General features: G+C 42.9%; 1 protein-coding gene across 1 annotated transcript in view; it reads right to left on the reverse strand.

Annotated features, from left to right (window-relative positions):
* Positions 1 to 15,561, reverse strand: part of Gpr1 (G protein-coupled receptor 1) — a 46,627-nt gene extending 31,066 nt beyond the window's left edge. The window contains exon 1 of the mRNA XM_013037889.1: positions 15,509 to 15,561. The gene's annotated coding sequence lies outside the window, so the exon portion shown is untranslated. The remainder of the gene's footprint in view (positions 1 to 15,508) is intronic.
* Positions 15,562 to 16,616: the final 1,055 nt, after the last annotated feature.

Below are 16,616 nucleotides of genomic sequence, written 5' to 3' on the forward strand. Positions count from 1 at the left end.
GCCAAGCCCCATGCGCCATTTCCCACCGTGCCACATCCCATGGCTCCAACAGACCGAGTCCTAGCCGCACCACGTCGCCAAGCTCCATCCACCATTTCCCACTGTGCCAGGCCCCATCCCTCCAAGGGTCCATGTCCCGCCGTTCCACGTTGCTGGGCCCCATCCTCCATTTCCTACCATCCTGTCTCACCCTGCCACGTCCCATCACTCCAAGAGAGACCCTCCCCCAGCCAGCATTTCCTCTCACCATTTCTCCAAGAGGCTAAGTCCCACCGCGCCATGTCGCCAAGCCCCATCTCCTGCCATTTCCCACCACAGTGTCCCACCGTGCCACGTCCCATCTCTCCAACGTCTTGAGTGCTACTGCGCCACTTCGCCAAGCCCATCCACCATTTCCCACCTTGCTAGGTCCCATTGATCCCGCAGATCCAAGTCCCATGGCGCCATATCGCCAAGCCCCATCCCCATTCCCTACCATGCAGTTCCACCGGACCACGTCTCACTGCTGTGAGTGCCACCATGCCACGTCCTCCCATCACGGCCTGACCTGCCATGGCCCATCTCAGGCATGGCCCGCTGTGCCATGTTACCTTGTCCGTCCATTCCTGCTTCCCTTAAAACTCAACCCACATTGGTGTTTCCCTCCATCAAACCTCCCTCCCCGCGCAACGGCCCATTCATTCACCTATCGAGGCACCTGGCACTTGCTTTGAAGAGTGAAATGGGATTATCTTGCACAATGATGTGCACAGTCTGGTCATCACACCGATCCAATCTCCTTTGATGGGGGATTAGGGGTTGAAGAGGGACTCAATTACTAATGGCCAATGGTTGAATCATGCATCCATTACATCTCTACAACTTCCGGGTTGGTGAATACTTAAAGAGGTTCTGAAATCGTGGTGAGTCCAGAGCAACACCGCTGGCGTCTATACCATCAGCCAGTTCCGGAGTCTTGTCCTCTTAATAAGCCCAGAATCTTGTAAGTAAACTGTTTTGCTGATTACTTCAAGCTATTTTTGGTAAACCATGAAACAGAAGGATGGGTATGAAAACTTCTGGTTTTATATTTGGTTATTATATAGGTAAAGACCTAGGTATAGCTGGCATTTCTGTTTGGATGGTGGGCAGTAGGGGATCTGAACTCTCAACCTGTGGGGGGTGGTGCTGTTTCCGGGTAGATAGGCTGAGAGCTGAATTAATTTGTACAATAATTAGTAAGAGAAACTCCCCCAATGTTGCCAGAAGTAAAGCACTGAGGATATTATGAATATAGAACAGTAATAGTAATCTATTACTGAAATATTCTATTTCCTCTCTCCTATTTCCATTTATTTGTTTATTTATTTATTATTTTGTGCAAGTCCTGGAGCTTGAATTCAGGGCCTGGGTGTTATCCCTGAGTTTTTATGTTCAAGGCTAGTGCTCTACCACTTGAGCCACAGTTCCACTTCTGGTTTTTTAGCAGTTGGTTGGAGAAGTAAGGGTCTCATTGACTTTGAACTGAGATCATCAGATCTCAACCTCTTGAGTAGTTAGGATTACAAGCATGAGTCTGTGTCTGGTTCATAACTTCCTTTTCTATTTAATAATTTATTGTTATTATAAAAGTGATGTATGGAGGAATTACAATTACATGAGTCATATAATGAGTACTATTTCTTCTGTACAGTATCTTCCATTCCCTCACTCTCTCCCAGTCCCTACCTCTACTCAATGAGTTGTATAGTTCACTTTCATGTGTATCAAGTGAGTGTCACAGCTGTATTTTTCTCCACCCCTTCTCCCTCAAGTTCTGTACCTTCCTCCTCCACCCTCTCAAAGATATATACTTGAATAAACCATACATAAAGAAAACAGGACAGAATCATCAAAGAAAAATTTCTTGTTTCCATATCTTTGAGGTCATTTTGAGATACTACATATAAGCAGTATATATTATATGATTATTTATTATAGATTACATAAATTATTAATTATACATATTTTATATAAATATGAAGAGGGGCATAGACATTGTGTCTTTTTGTTTCTGGCATAGAGTATCCTCTTTTGGTCTCACTGTGTCTATCTAGAATCTGTATAATTGATCATATCCCAGTGTCTTTTAGATGTAATTTCTGTGTACCAGAGAGAATGTGTCATTTGTCTCTCTGAGCTTGGCTTACCTCACTTAACATGATTTGTTCTAGTTCCATCCATTTTCCTGAAAATGACATTGTTTTATTCTTTCTAATGAAGGTATAAAATTCCATTGTATATAGGTACCACATTTTTTTAGATCTACTCATCTATTGTGGGGCATCTGGGCTGTTTCCATATCTTGGCTATTGTGAATAGTGCAACAATAAGCACGGAGGTGCAGGTGTCTTCATCATGTCCTGATTCATGGGTAGATGCCCAGGAGTGGTATGGCTGGGTTGAAGGGAATAAATATATTTAGTTTTTTGAGGAACCTGCAGACTGTTGTCCAAAGTGGTTGTACTAGTACATTCCTATCAACAGTGCAGCTGGGTTCCTTTTCCCCCACATCCCTGCCAACATTTGTTGTTGGAATTCACAATATTGACCCGTAAGATGGAATCTCAGGGTTCTTTTGATTTGCATTTCCTTTATGGCAAGGGATGATAAGCATCATAACTTCCTTTTTACTGGTATGTCCTTATTACTTTTTTATTGCAGATTGAGGATAAAAATCAAGGTCTGAGCTTACTAGACAAACACTCTACCACTAAGTTACATCTTCAGTCCTTGTTTTTTATTTGAGACTGGGTGTCAGTATAAAATCCAAGGTAGCGGGGCTGGGAAGGTGGCTCAGTGGTAGAGTGCTTGCCTTGCATGCATGAGGCTCTGGGTTCAGTTCCTCAGCACCACATAAGCAGAAAAAGCTGGAAGTGGCACTTTGGCTCAAGTGGTAGGGCGATAGCCTTGAGCTAAAGAGCTGAGGGACAGTGCTCAGGCCCAGAGTTCAGGCCCCATGACTGACAAAAATAAATAAATAAATAAAAATAAAAATCCAAGGTAGCTTTTTTTTTTTTTTTTTTTTTTTTGTCGTTGTTGTTGGCTATAGGGCTTGAATTCAGGGCCTGGGCGCTGTCTCTGAGCTTTTCAATTCAAGGCTAGTGCTCTACCACTTTGAGCCACAGCACCACTTCAGGTTTTCTGGTGGTTAACTAGAGATTAGAGCGTCAGGGACTTTCTTGCCTCAACTGGCTTTAAACCTTAATCTTCAGATCTCAGCCTCCTGAGTAGCTAGGATTACAGGTGTGAGCCACCAGTGCCTGGCTTCCAAGGTAGCTTTGAACTCTAAATTTCCTGCCCCAGTTTTTCAAGTGTTGGAATTTCTAGCATGTATCACCACTCCTGGCTATACAATTTTTTTGTTTGTGGTTTGTTTTGCCAGTCCTGGGGCTTGAACTCAAGGTCTGGACGCTGTCTCAGGAGTCTCTTTGTGCTCAAGGCTAGTGCTCTACCACTTGAGCCACAGAGCACTTTGAGCTTTTTCTGAGTAGTTTATTGGAGATAAGAGTCTCACAGACTTTCTTGCCTGGGCTGGCTTTGAACTGTGATCCTCAGTTTCCTGAGTAGCTAGGATTATAGGCATGAGTGAGCCACTGACTCCAGCTTACGTTTTTTTTTATTGTTGTTGTTACAGTCAATTCATATGTTTGTGATCTGGGAAGAAAATTTATAAGTAAACCATTCTGTTTGTTCTAAGAATTATATGAGATAGTATACCTAAGTTTGAAGCATAGTGCCTGACTCAAAATGACAACTCAATAAATGTAATAGCTTCTTATGACTTTGTTCAATTAGTCCTTTCATTAAAGGGATGAATTACAAAATAATTCATGTGACTAACATACAACTTTATGGAAAGGAAGCAGCAAATTTGGGGGCTTCTAGAGAATTTTTAATGGCTCCTTTGGGGATATTGTTATTAGGGTTATGTTTTTGTTGGTTTATTTGTGGCATTAAGGATTGAACCCAAAGCCTCAAGCATGCTGGGAAAATGGTCTATCATTTTACTATATATCTTCAGCCTTGTTTGTTGCTAGTTTGATAAAAATTTTGGATCTATATTTAATCCAAAGGGGAAATAACAGGAACCACCACAAACAACAAGAAAACTATTACTGTAAGACTACTTTGAGCTCATTTCTTTTTTAAAAAATTTCCCCCCAATCGGGACATTCTGATCCTGTGATAATGTTCTAGTAAAGGAGTTTGTTTATTTCGCATCAAATCATTCCATAGATGAGTTCATTTGTGGTGATGAATATCTGGAAAACACAGCCGAGCTTCTAGCTATGGTGTCACTGACCCGCTGTAATCCAACTAGCTTGAGAGCTAATCAATTATCTCCCTCAGCAAGACAGAAATTCTGTCTGGGCACTCTCTGGTTTGATGAATATATTACATACTGATTGCCTGAGAAAAAATGTAAAAAGCAAGAGATGGTCATTCTGTAGAAAATTACTGAAGAGTGCCCAATCAATTTTAGCAATTTCGTTTATAATAGCTAGAAAACAGGTTTGTTCTTTTTTTTAAAAAATCAAGCTTTTATTTATTTTAGTCTGAAACAAATGAATGTGGATATTCTTGTAAATATTCCAGTAAAAACATCAAATGGCCATATAGTCTATAAATTATTTTCTTTCCTCTCTGTCTTTTGGGAGATAGAATACATAACTGAGCACATCTAAAAACACCACATTGATATTTCTCTACTGTATTATAATCCTTATGGAACAAGCAGTCATACCCATGGGCTGAAATTTTCCAAGTTCAATAAATTTCCTCCAAGCAAAAGGTGTTGGGGGGGGGGGAATTCTTATAGTAGCTTTTGAGAGCAAGTATGTTATCTTTCTTAGAAGGAAAAAATGAATTTATCTAGTGTGCTTTTATCATCCTTTAAATTGTTCCAACTTCTTTGGTTTGTGAATATAAGAAATTGTAACTAATTAAATATCCAGTAAACTTGCCTTATTCCTGGGTACATTATGCATGGTTTGAAAAAAGCATGATGAAAAAAATAGTAATTCTGAATAAAAATACTCAAAGATTTTCTTCCTCTCCTCTTTTGGGGGGCAGTACTGGGGCTTAAACTCAGGATCATATGCTGCTCTAGTACTTGAGTCATTTACTCTGCCAAAAGAGGTTTCAAAAATTTTTAATTTAAATTTCCACATGCATTGTGCTGTTGGTGCAGATACTCTCATTCAAGCTCTGTTCTCTGTTGTTATCAGTTGTGTTTAAATCATTGTGTGATCAGCTGAGCATTTTTCTATCTGTGGTTTTGAGAAAATTCACCCTCCCCCCCCCAAAAAAAGCAAATGGATCCCAAAGACAAGATTAAAGTGAATATGCTTAATTTAAGTGGTAAAGCAAAAACTTTTGATTTGCTGAAAGGTGGCATGTCTGTAGTGGTAATTCGCCATGTTATGGGAAAAAATTGGATCAGAGATCACAGTGCAATATTGAACATTGCATCCTGAGCATGTTCAATTTTTCCTTCACTGCAGTTAGTCTCCTTGGAACCATAGTCCTGTGGATAGCAAAGTTTCACTGAACATGTGTGTGTGTGTGTGTGTGTGTGTGTGTATGAGAGAGAGAGATAGAGCAGGAAAGAGAGAGAAAGAGAGGGAGGGAGATATGAGAAAACCATTCAAGAGATTAATAATTTTAACTACCGTTAACAAATAAGAAACAATATAGAACACAGTGATAAACGAAAAGGTCATGCTTAAGATTAAAAACACAAAAGGGAACTGGAGGTGTGGCTTAGGTATTAGAGCACCACCCGTGAGGGGGATGGGCTAGGGTGCAAGGGTTTAAGTTCAAGCCTTACTAGATACATACATACATACACATACACTCACACTCACACTCTCTCTCTACAATTTGGTGATAGAATAATTTCTATTAGCTTATATTTTCCATAAGTTAACCATACAGTTGATTGGACTTTTATTTTATCTTGCTAATGGTGTTGAAATTGAGTTACTTTCCTAAATAAATTCTCCTCAGACCTCCAGATACCTATGTCCCAGTCTAAATGAAGGTCCTTGTTCTATACCCTTCCTCAGAATATTGTTAGCTATGTATCTGAAAGCTTTTCTGATGAATTCTACCATGCTCTAGTTTAGCTCACTGGTATACCACGGAACTTCTGAGTGCCTAGTAAACAAGAGAACTCACAAGAGAAGAAAGGCATTCATGCCTGTGGACATCTCTCAGCTATCAGAGAAAACAAGGGGGAATGAGAGAAATCAAATTCTTACTAATCAAGTCCTTTACATCAGTTTTTACGTTCACTTCCTTTTTCTTCTAAAAGGATTAAAATATTGAGTATCAAATCTGCCTTCATCTCCATAGCTATTCCTTTAAACTTTAGATTGATAATAGGTCCCATCTCCTGAAAAAGAGGATGAGATTTTCCCCCAACCATTATCAAGAGCAATGTTCCTCAGAGGACCTAATCAGTGCTTACCAAGTACACTGGCAGTGACCAAAACTGTGTTAGCAACTGGATGTGGAGGACCCAACTGTAGTCCCAGTATTAGGAAGACTAAGGAAGGAGGTTTGTGAGTTTGAAGCCAGCCAAAGCTACATAATGACACCCTATCTCTAAAGCAAACCAACAAAACAGAACCACATTGTTTAGTACTATTATTTCTACCCATACTATGTAGAAATAAAGAATACAAATTAAATGTTTATAGAATCAAACCCACGATTAGATATATCTAATTTTTATTAAAATGAACACTGTTGTTGTTTTTGTTTTATTTGATGATTTCTAGGATTACAAGCATGAGCCACCGTACCTGGCTTAATCTATACTTTATTTTGGAGCACATGGAAACAAACTGCCACTATGTTAGGTCAGACATAGTCTGATAATATTATAGTATGGTACATGTAATAAATAGAAACTAATGTGAATTCTTATACAATTATCAGAATGCTCCAAAATGAGATTTTTTTTCTCAGAAGTTCATTATTGCACACTAGTAAAACAAATTTTATAATAAGCATGTTCTATCTATATATACATTCTTCTAGGTTCAGTGATCAACTTGTAGCCTTATACTTTATATATTTCATACCATTGGGGATGCTAGTTCTCATAGAAATTCAACCAGCATGTACAGTATTAGACTTGCTTGGATACTCTATCTTTTCCATGCTGCCAGGTTGCATAATTCTTTTCAAAATCCGCCTCAGGCCTAGCCTTTTTAGTATTAGCTGCCTTTATCCTAGGTCTTAATCTATATTCTAGTCTTCCTCAGGTAATTTGATTTTTGTTTGGTGCTGGAACTGGGGCTTGAACTGAGGGCTTGGGTACTGTTCTCTAGCTTTTTCAGTCAATGCTGCTACTCTACCACCTGAACTACATTTTTACTTCTGGCTTTTTTTTGCGGTTACTTGAAGTCTTACATAGACTGGCTTTGAACCAGGATCCTCATATCTCAGCTGCTTAAGTAGCTGTGATTATAGACATGAGTCACTGGTGCCTAGATCTTCTAGTACTTTTGTAGTGGTTCGATTACGTGTGTTTATAGTGATCACATTTATAGCTGATTTTTTTCTCTTCTTCCAGTACTTCAACTTAGTCCTTCACTCTCTCCACTCATAGCTGGCACTCTACCACTTGAGCCATGTTGCCAGTCTGGCATTTAGCTGATTAAGACTGGCTTTTAACCATAATCCTTAGATCTCATCTTTCTACCTAGCTAGGATTAGAGAATTTGAGCTACCAGTAACCAGCCTGAATATTTGTCTAATTGTAGCTGATTGTATAAAGCATTTGTAATGGAACAACCATTTACAATGAAAGAACTATATATAACTCATTTTTATTTGTTAGGTGACTGGTTGACTATGGATAATTAATAACTTTTTTTGCATTATAAAATCAGAAAATTAGTACCTCAGGGAGTCAATGTGGATGCCATAAGAATCCCCTGTAAGGTCTACTCTGTTTCCGTTAGATTCCTGAGAACACTATGACTTTTTTATTAAATATCCTCTGTGCCAAACTTTGAAATGAATTAGTTTGTTTCACCTTGCTTGGAACTTTGACATCTAGAAATTACCTGTTTTTTTTAGTGGTATAAGAATATCCATATAATCCATTGGTGACTCTGAAATCTTTTCTTCCTCTATAGACTTTAATTTCAAACTCCACTTAAAATCTGCTTGGAAATTTCCCGGTCCCAATTTGGGTTGGCCTGGCTTTGATCACTGCCAAGGTCATCTGTTACCTTGATTACTTCTGAAACACATATGTAGAAAGTAACACAGATAACAATTTTTTTTTTTGATACTCAGGATTGAACTCAGAGTCTCATACTGTTAGGCTGGCACTCCACGACATGTATGGTAAAGGGGACTCCAACCAGCCTTTGCTTTTGGCTGGTTGTTTTGGAAATTGATTTCTTTTTCCTTTTTCCCCCCCTTTAAATTGTTATTATAACGGTGACATACAAAGTGGTTACAGTTGCATAAGTCAGGTAATGATTACATTTCTTTTTGGACAATGTCATTCCTTCCCTTGCTTCCAGTTTGGAAATGGATTTTATCAAACTTTTCTGCCAGAGCTGGTTTGAAGTATAATCCTCCAGACCTCAACCTCATAAATAGTAGGATTATAGACATGAGCCACCAGGGCCAGGCTAGATAACAGGTTTGGAGAACTCAAATTAAGTCTGTATTATGCATAAAATGGATAATACTCTACAGTGATATAGAGATTTGCACAGTGAAAAGTATAAACTGCTATGTAAATATATTTTTGTTGAAACCTGGAAGTTATCTTACAGGGAATACAAATGGGATATGATTTAGCTTTAACTTAGGGTTCATTAGTGTGCTATTTCATCTGTGTACTGTGTTGGCCCAATGGATATATTACATTTGAGAAGACTTGTGTGTGCCTGCACATACACATGCCAGTTCTAAGGCTTAAATTCAAGGCCTGGGCACCGTCCCTGAGGTTTTCGTTTTTTTTTTTTTTTTTGCTTAAGGTTATTGCTCTACCACTTGAGTTGCAGCTCCACTTCTGGGCTTTTGGTGGTTAATTGGAGACAAGAGTCTCATGGATTTTTCCTGCCCTGGCTAGCTTTGAACCACAATCCTCAGATTGCAGCCTCTCCTGAGTGTTGAGTAGCTAAGATTACGGCGTGAGCCACTGGTGCCAGGCTGAGAAGGGTTTTTGTAAAAGAACCATGTCCCTAAAAACAGGGAATTGTTTTTGTTTCTAGGCCTCCTGTGGATATTAACATTGGTGGAAGCTTAATTTGTTTATGTAAAGTGGTGTCCACTGGCACCCAGGATGCGGGTGTTCACTACTAGATGCTGGTGGGGGAACATCTGCAGCGCTCAAGGGCAGTGGGGAAGTACCTGGGAGATTGGCGAGTGTCTCCGCTGAATCTATTCCTACCAACCTGAGCATGAAGCTAATGCTGTCGGCAGAAAAAAACAAATCTCCAAACAACAACAACAAAAATGCATGTAAAAGGGAGACAGAGATTAAGAGAAGAAAGACTGAACTGGCGAGTTAATAAAAACAAAACAAAACAAAAAAAGCAGAAGCACAAAGAGAGAACGAGACTACTATGAACAAGGATGAGAAACAAGGAGTGAAAGAGATCAAATCTGATGGCTACCATTCAGAACCCCGTGGGTGTTCATCCTGTCCCCCTACCCGCCGTCCCCAATCTCCCTTCTGGTACAAACAGAGGAATCATTTCATCAACTGCTTGCCAAATATACACGTAGCTCTGGAATTTTATTTTATTTATTTATTTTTAAATGGAAGCTGTCCTACTTTATCCCATTTAAAAATATCAAAGCTTGTCTTTTAAAAGCAAAATCATTGGTTGGTGGAGGGGTTTGTGCGTTGGGATTTTTTTTTTTTCAGTAAAACCAGGAAATAGTGAATTAATGAATTATTGGGGAGATTTGCCTAGCTTGGGGGTCTGCTTACCATTTTCAGGGTGTGCAAGGTAGCAGTGGAAATGGTCTATATGTCCTATCATACACATTTGTGGTAAATTGTTACATTTCATGTCGCCCCAGCATCTATTTTCAATTAAGTTGGACTTAGTCATAGCAAAAGCAAGGCTTAGTCACCCTTGACACTTTCCAATTTTCCCCGGTACTCAAGGTGATGGATACAGATTTCTACCTTACACAGCTGTCTCTAGGAGACAGCCGGCTTGCCTCGCCACTGACGCCCACACCGTTTATGGACAGTGCAGATCTGCCACACTAGTCACTTCTCAGACACAAAGTGTCTGTGCAGAATTAGTTCCCATTTGCTGTAAGCCCAGGAGCAAATTACAACTCCCCCATGGGAAACCTGCCTGGAGACATCTTGAACCCAATAACCTGGGGGCCTGTCATGTTCTTTTCCCCACTCCTGGCACTCGCAGCAGCTTCCCTCTTCCTGAGCTCTGCAAAGCTTGCTCCCTTCCCTTCTTCTCGCTGGCTCTGTAATTAATTATAACAGGGCTTGTCGTGTTTCACACTCTGTCTCCCCTGACCTACACACTTGAACTCTTCTCCTGATCAATGCAGTCTTACAGAGTGGCTATCTTCATAAGAACAAACTGGACAGAAGACAGACAAAAGCTGTAGGATTCTGCCAAGATAGACAAACCCAACTGAAGATTTTCTACTTTGAGTTTGCTTGGAAAGTGACAGGCATTCAGTGGATATCGTACTTCATAATTTGAATTCTGATATTTTTTTTTTTGGCTAGCAATATTCAGCCATATACACTCTTCAGATGCTGGGCAGGGCACGCAGCCACAGCTCTCAATCAGCCATGCAATCATGAGGAGGGGTGGGGGAAAAAAAAACACATACTCTGAAGTGCACTGTGTTGCTAAGCAACGATGTTCAGAAGGTTACACACATTCAATCTGTTTTCAATTGAAAATATTTTCAGCTTACAATGGTTTTATCGAGGTGTAACCCTCTCATAAATCCTAGAACATCTGTCTAAACAAATTTTCTCCGTGAGGGACACCTGGTCACAGGTCAGACACTTAACTATTAGGTCAGTCTAAAGAAGTACTCAGAGAAAGACTGGTAACACCCATGACCATGTCCACTACAGCCCTTCCAGAGAAAAGGTGGGTCCTGCTCTTTCTCTTAGTACCAAATTAGGGGAGATGCAGTGCAGGAGAGCAGCGTGTGTGGCTGTGACCACGAAGGGTACAACAGAATACTCTTGTCCTTCTCTCAGCCTCTGGTGTGGGGCTCCTATACATATGCACAAACACAAGGCTTGTTAAACACACACACACACACACACACACACATACACACAGCAAAATTGCAGGTTTGCACTGAAGGCCTGTTTTCCTTCTATATGTGCTGCACAATGCCTGTTGCCTGTCTTTTCTTCCCCAAAGTATTGCTGTTGCCAGTATCAGCAAAAAGTCCTTCCAGGAGAAGGCTGGTGGCTCACACCTGCAATCCTAGCTACACAGGGGGCTGAGATCTGAGGATCAAGGTTCAAAGCCAGGGGCAGCAAACTCTGTAAGTTTCTTTCTAATTAACCACCAGAAAACTAGAAGTGGGGCTATGGTTTGAAATGGTAGGGCGCTAGCCTTGAGCAGAAGAGTTCAGGAATAGTGCCTAGGCTGCATGACTGACAAAAAGACAAAGAATAAAAAGCCCTTCGGAAGAGGGCAAAATGACCCTCACCCCTGCTCTATCCTGGAGAATACACCACACAGACAGCCCAGACTCGCGCTAAAAGACACACAGAGAGTTTTCTACTTTGGGGCAAGAAGAGCCATTACCTCTAACCAAGGCGAGGCAATTCTCCCAGCCAGGAAACCAGGAAGATGGCCCTGTCACCATGCAGCTAGAATCATAGCAGGACCTCCCATCTTAAATAAGAAGAGTAAGCTGGTGACAAGAAGCCAGTGGCAGCGCCACAGGGGAAATAAAGCCTAGGGTTTCTTTGGGGCCTTTCTTTGCTTCTGTGTTGTCCTTCTACCTTAGCAAGACAGTGAGGGGGCAGGCAGCGGGCAGTGAACCCAGCCAGAGACAATGAAAAATGAGGCTGCTGATTCAGCAGGGGCAACTTGATACGACCAGAAGCCTGGCAGAGTGAGGAAAAAGAATACTTTAGACCCATAGAAATACAAATCTTTCTCTAGACGACAGGTTTTACTTCAGAGAAAAAAAAAAAAAAGGCTGAGAATGGCGATGAGCCTTAGAGGTAAAATGATATCCTAATACCCGCAAAACCTAGGCTTGAGCCACAACACTGTTAAAAAAAAATGTAATGGGAGGAGAGACTGTTAATTATGTTACAGTTAGGGCTTGGAGCACCAGGTCTATTCTTATTGCCTTATTTCCTCTTACCAACCAGAGACACAATCTAAGAACTACTGCAGATGGATAAAAGGCTAAAAATCAAACACACGGACAGCAATAACAACAACAAAAATGTAGGGGAGGGAGGGAAAGGCATCAGTCAGGTGACCTAACAATCAAATTGGAAAGAATTTATATTTACAAAACAAAAAACTTACTAACTGGCACTTTGGAATCATCATCTTGTAATTAACATGTCTTGAATTAATTGTTCTCCGGTATTGTTTTTAGGAGAATTGTTTGCTAAGGAAAATCTCTCCTGATCAAAGCACACTGTTCCTGGAAATATAATTAAAGCCCTTTGTACAATTAATGTGTGCTAATGAAAACAAAAATCTCTCCTTGCTCTGGGCTCTGTTGGGCACTGTTCTATCTTTCTTGTGAGAGTCCAGTTTTTCTAATAAGCTTGTGTTAAAAGACTGAACAGTTCCGTGTGTCACTTGTGATATTAAATTGTGAATTAACAGCTTTCTGACACTTGGAGACACTGACACTTGATGTCCCCTTTAAGGAAACCTTTAGGCTGAAAAGAATCACAACTACACGCTGGTTTAAAATTTCAGAGCAGTATACTAAAAATTAGAGACAAATAGAAATGTATCTATCCTAAGGATCTTCAGCACATACTGGAAAATCTCAGCTGTGCACAAAAACAAGGGCAAAACATGGCATGCTAGGCAGGCTCCCATGGCCCACGCCTGTAATCCTTTGAGCAAGTTCAGGAAGCCAAGACTGAGGGTTGTGTTTTGAAACCAGCCTGGGCAGAAAAGCTCTGTAGACTCTCATCTGCAATTAACTAATAAGAAAAAAACTGAAGTGTGGCGAGGCGCTGGTGGCTCACGCCTGTAATCCCCGCTATTCGGGAGGCTGAGATCTGAGGGTGGAGGTTTGAAGTCAGCCTGGGGAGGGAAAGTCCGGGAGACTTTTAGCTCCCATTAACCGGAAGTGGCGATGTGGCTCCAAGAAGTAAAGCGTTAACCTTGAGTGGCAAAGCTCAACCAACACAAAGAAGAGAAAAGATAGAAAACGCAGGAAGCGGAGGCATGGCACAGGTAGTAGAGCGCCAGCCTTGAGTGGGAAAAAGCCAAGCCAAGAGCGCCTTGGCCCCCGGAATTCAAGACCTAGAACTAATGCGCATGTGTGTAGCACACACACGCGCGTGCGTGCATACGTGCACGCGCGCGTCCGCGCACACACATACACACAAAAGGAATATGGACAGCGGTAACCGGACAATGGTGGCTCACGCCTGTAATCCTAGCTACTCAGGAGGCTGAGATCTGAGGATCGCGGTTCAAAGCCAGCCCGGGCAGGAAAGTCCGTGAGACTCTGATCTCCAATAAACCACTAGGAAAACGGAAGTGGCGCTGTAGCTCAAGCGGTAGAGCGATCGCCTTGAGTTGAAGAGCACAGGGACAGCGCCCAGGCCCAGAGTTCAAGCCCCACGACCTTCTGCTCCTCCTTCCCCCCAAAAAGTTCCAATTTGCAGGATGAACAAATTGTGGGGGGGGGCGGTCCTGCCACGAGCACGTGAGGTCCACACCCCGAACAGGACACGCGTAAAAGCCTCGAAAGGCCAACTTCAATGTACATTTTACTACAAGGCACCGAAAATAAAGGAAGGCTCTGAAGGTGCACCACCATGGGAGCGATCGCACCCAGCCCTCACCCCCTCCCACGGTCCACCTCCCCGTCCACCGTCCACCTCCCGCCTCCCACCTCCGGCCTCCCACCTCACTTCCGCTTGGCCCTGGGCTGGGAATCCCCGTGCACTCGGCACCCGCGTCCAGGGGAGGTGAGTACAACGCGGCAGGTCTCTGCCTTCCTGCCGGTCGTGTTCGCATCCGTGTAGTGCTCTACCTGCTCCAAAGAGGGACCGGGACGTGGGTGGGCCATTCTTGCTGCGGGCACGGGAAGAAGGAGGTCCCCGGGCGTTTAGTAACTCCCCCGGCGGTGCAGGCCCGCACTGGGGCCTCACGTGGTGACCAGAGGGGTGTGTGCGTGTGTACGTGCGTGTGTGCGCGCCCCACGCGCCGCTTGTGTTGTTTCTGGTCTGATTTGGGGGGGGATCAGGCTTTCTCGGCCTCTGATGTACGGCCTAGGAGAGCTGACTCATCTCGGAGCGCACACCAGCCCGGGGAGGACCTCAGGGTAATCTCGGTGCCTCGGGGTGTCACGTGGGCGATCCCCGCCACCCCCGGCCACGTGGTTGGCCGCACAGACCACCACACCCCGGGCCTCGTCGGGGAGAGGCGGGGGTGCCACGGACAGGTTTGTTCCTGCCACGGAGCGGAGCGTGGCCCGTGGCCCGGCACCGCGGCATCCGCGTCGCGCACTTTGCCGCAAAGTGACTGACCCCCACGCAGGAACCGAGGGGCAGACGGTGCCCCCAGAGTTCTCAGACGGGACAGGGGCAGCGGGTCAAGGGTGGGGGGTACAGATCCCCAAAGAGCTCCCAGACAAGAGCGTCTGTTGTAGGAGTGATCCTTACAACCCTGACTGTTCTGTTCGGGGAGTGGTCGGCCGTGATCGGCCATGAAGTTTCAGAACGCGGCCCGAACTAGGAAACCCGAGAGGAAAGAGGCTGGGAGCCACTTTTCTGTTTTGTTTTGTTTTTCCCTGCCTGGTGATCTTTAAAAAAAAAAAAAAAACAATAGTTTAACTGAGTTTTCTTTTTCCTAGTTCCTCTACAGTGAACCTTCCATAATTTTTAGCTTTCTGGATCACGGCGACTCACAACCCAAATTTATGAGTTGTTATAAACTAGGTAAAGACTGAGAAAATTACTGAACATTCTTCATCCCGCCCCTCCCCAGCCCTGCAACGTGCTCTTTTTCTGTCCTTTTTCTTGATCCATTAGCAGCTGTAGCCAATCCTGGACAATAGTCCCTAAATACCTTAGACCGGGCCAGAAGATAGGCATTTTGGAAACTATGAGAAGTAGTCTCTCCCTCCCCCTCTTTTTTCTTTTTTTCTTTTTTCTTTTTTGCTACCTGGCAGCAAGTCCAAATGCTATTTTGTTAAATAAATCATGTTCAAGAATCCTCACCAGGTCAGTTGAATTTATGTCATTTTGAGGAAAACAAATATGCAAACTACTTACCAGTTAATGTTCTGTGAAGAGAGAAGCTATTGTGATTTCTGGGTGTAACCGCCCGGCTCCAGCATGAAATGGAGAATGTTTTTCCAACAGCTAAGTTGCACACTCGTTCTAGCTTCCTGATGCTGTTTTTATCTGGCTCTGGAAATGACACTGTAGGGAAGAATGATGCTAGGTCTTAAATGTGGTTCTTCCCTGCCTCCACCACCCTTTTATGGTGGTGGTGGTTGTGGGGGGAAACCACATGTACTCCAGGAACTAAGTACCCGGTGAACATACTGTACAGATTACTTCCTTCACTCCAAGTGTTGTGTCACAGGACTGTCCTTTAGAAATCATTGCTTTTTGCCACTCTGCTTTAGGCAAAAAAAGAAGGAAAAAAAAAAACTAAAAGAGAGTGATTGAAACTTCCTCCTCCCTTCCTCCCCTCCCCTCCATCTGAGGAGCTTTGCTTCTGAAAAGTTATGTTGTATTAGCAGCAATTGAATGAAAAGAAGCCTTAGAAAGTCAAGGAAACTTATTCAATACACAGCAAACTATAGAACTCATTACAAGAGGTTTTATTTTGGGGGGTTGGGGAATGGTCCTGGAGTTTGAACTCGGGGTCTGGGCTAGCATTCTACCACTTGAGTCATAGGTCTACCTCTGGCATATTTGGCAGTTTAGTGGAGATAAGAGTCTTATGGACTTTCTTTCCAGGGCTGGCTTTGAACCGTTATCCTCAGATGTCAGCCTCCTGAGTAACTAGGATTATAGGTGTGAGTTACTGGTGTCTGGCTGGGTGGTTGTTTTTTGTCAATCATGGGACTAGAACTCAGCTATCTCTGAGCTCTTTTGCTCAAGGCTAGGGATCGACCACTTTGAGCCACAGCTCTACTTCCAGTTTTTTGGTGGTTCAGTGGAAAATAAAAGACTCACTGAGTGGGCTGGGGAGGTGGCTCAGTGGTAGAGCGCTTGCCTTGCATGCCTGAGGCCCTGGGTTCGATTCCTCAGTACCACATAAGCAAAAAAGAAAAAAAGCTGGAAGTGGCGCTGTGGCTCAAGTGGTAGAGCGCTAGCCTTGAGCTGAAGAGCTGAGGGACAGTGCCCAGGCCCAGAGTTCAGGCCTACG

This window comes from Dipodomys ordii, unplaced genomic scaffold (assembly GCF_000151885.1).
Source record: "Dipodomys ordii isolate 6190 unplaced genomic scaffold, Dord_2.0 Scaffold1, whole genome shotgun sequence".
Lineage (NCBI taxonomy): Eukaryota > Metazoa > Chordata > Mammalia > Rodentia > Heteromyidae > Dipodomys > Dipodomys ordii.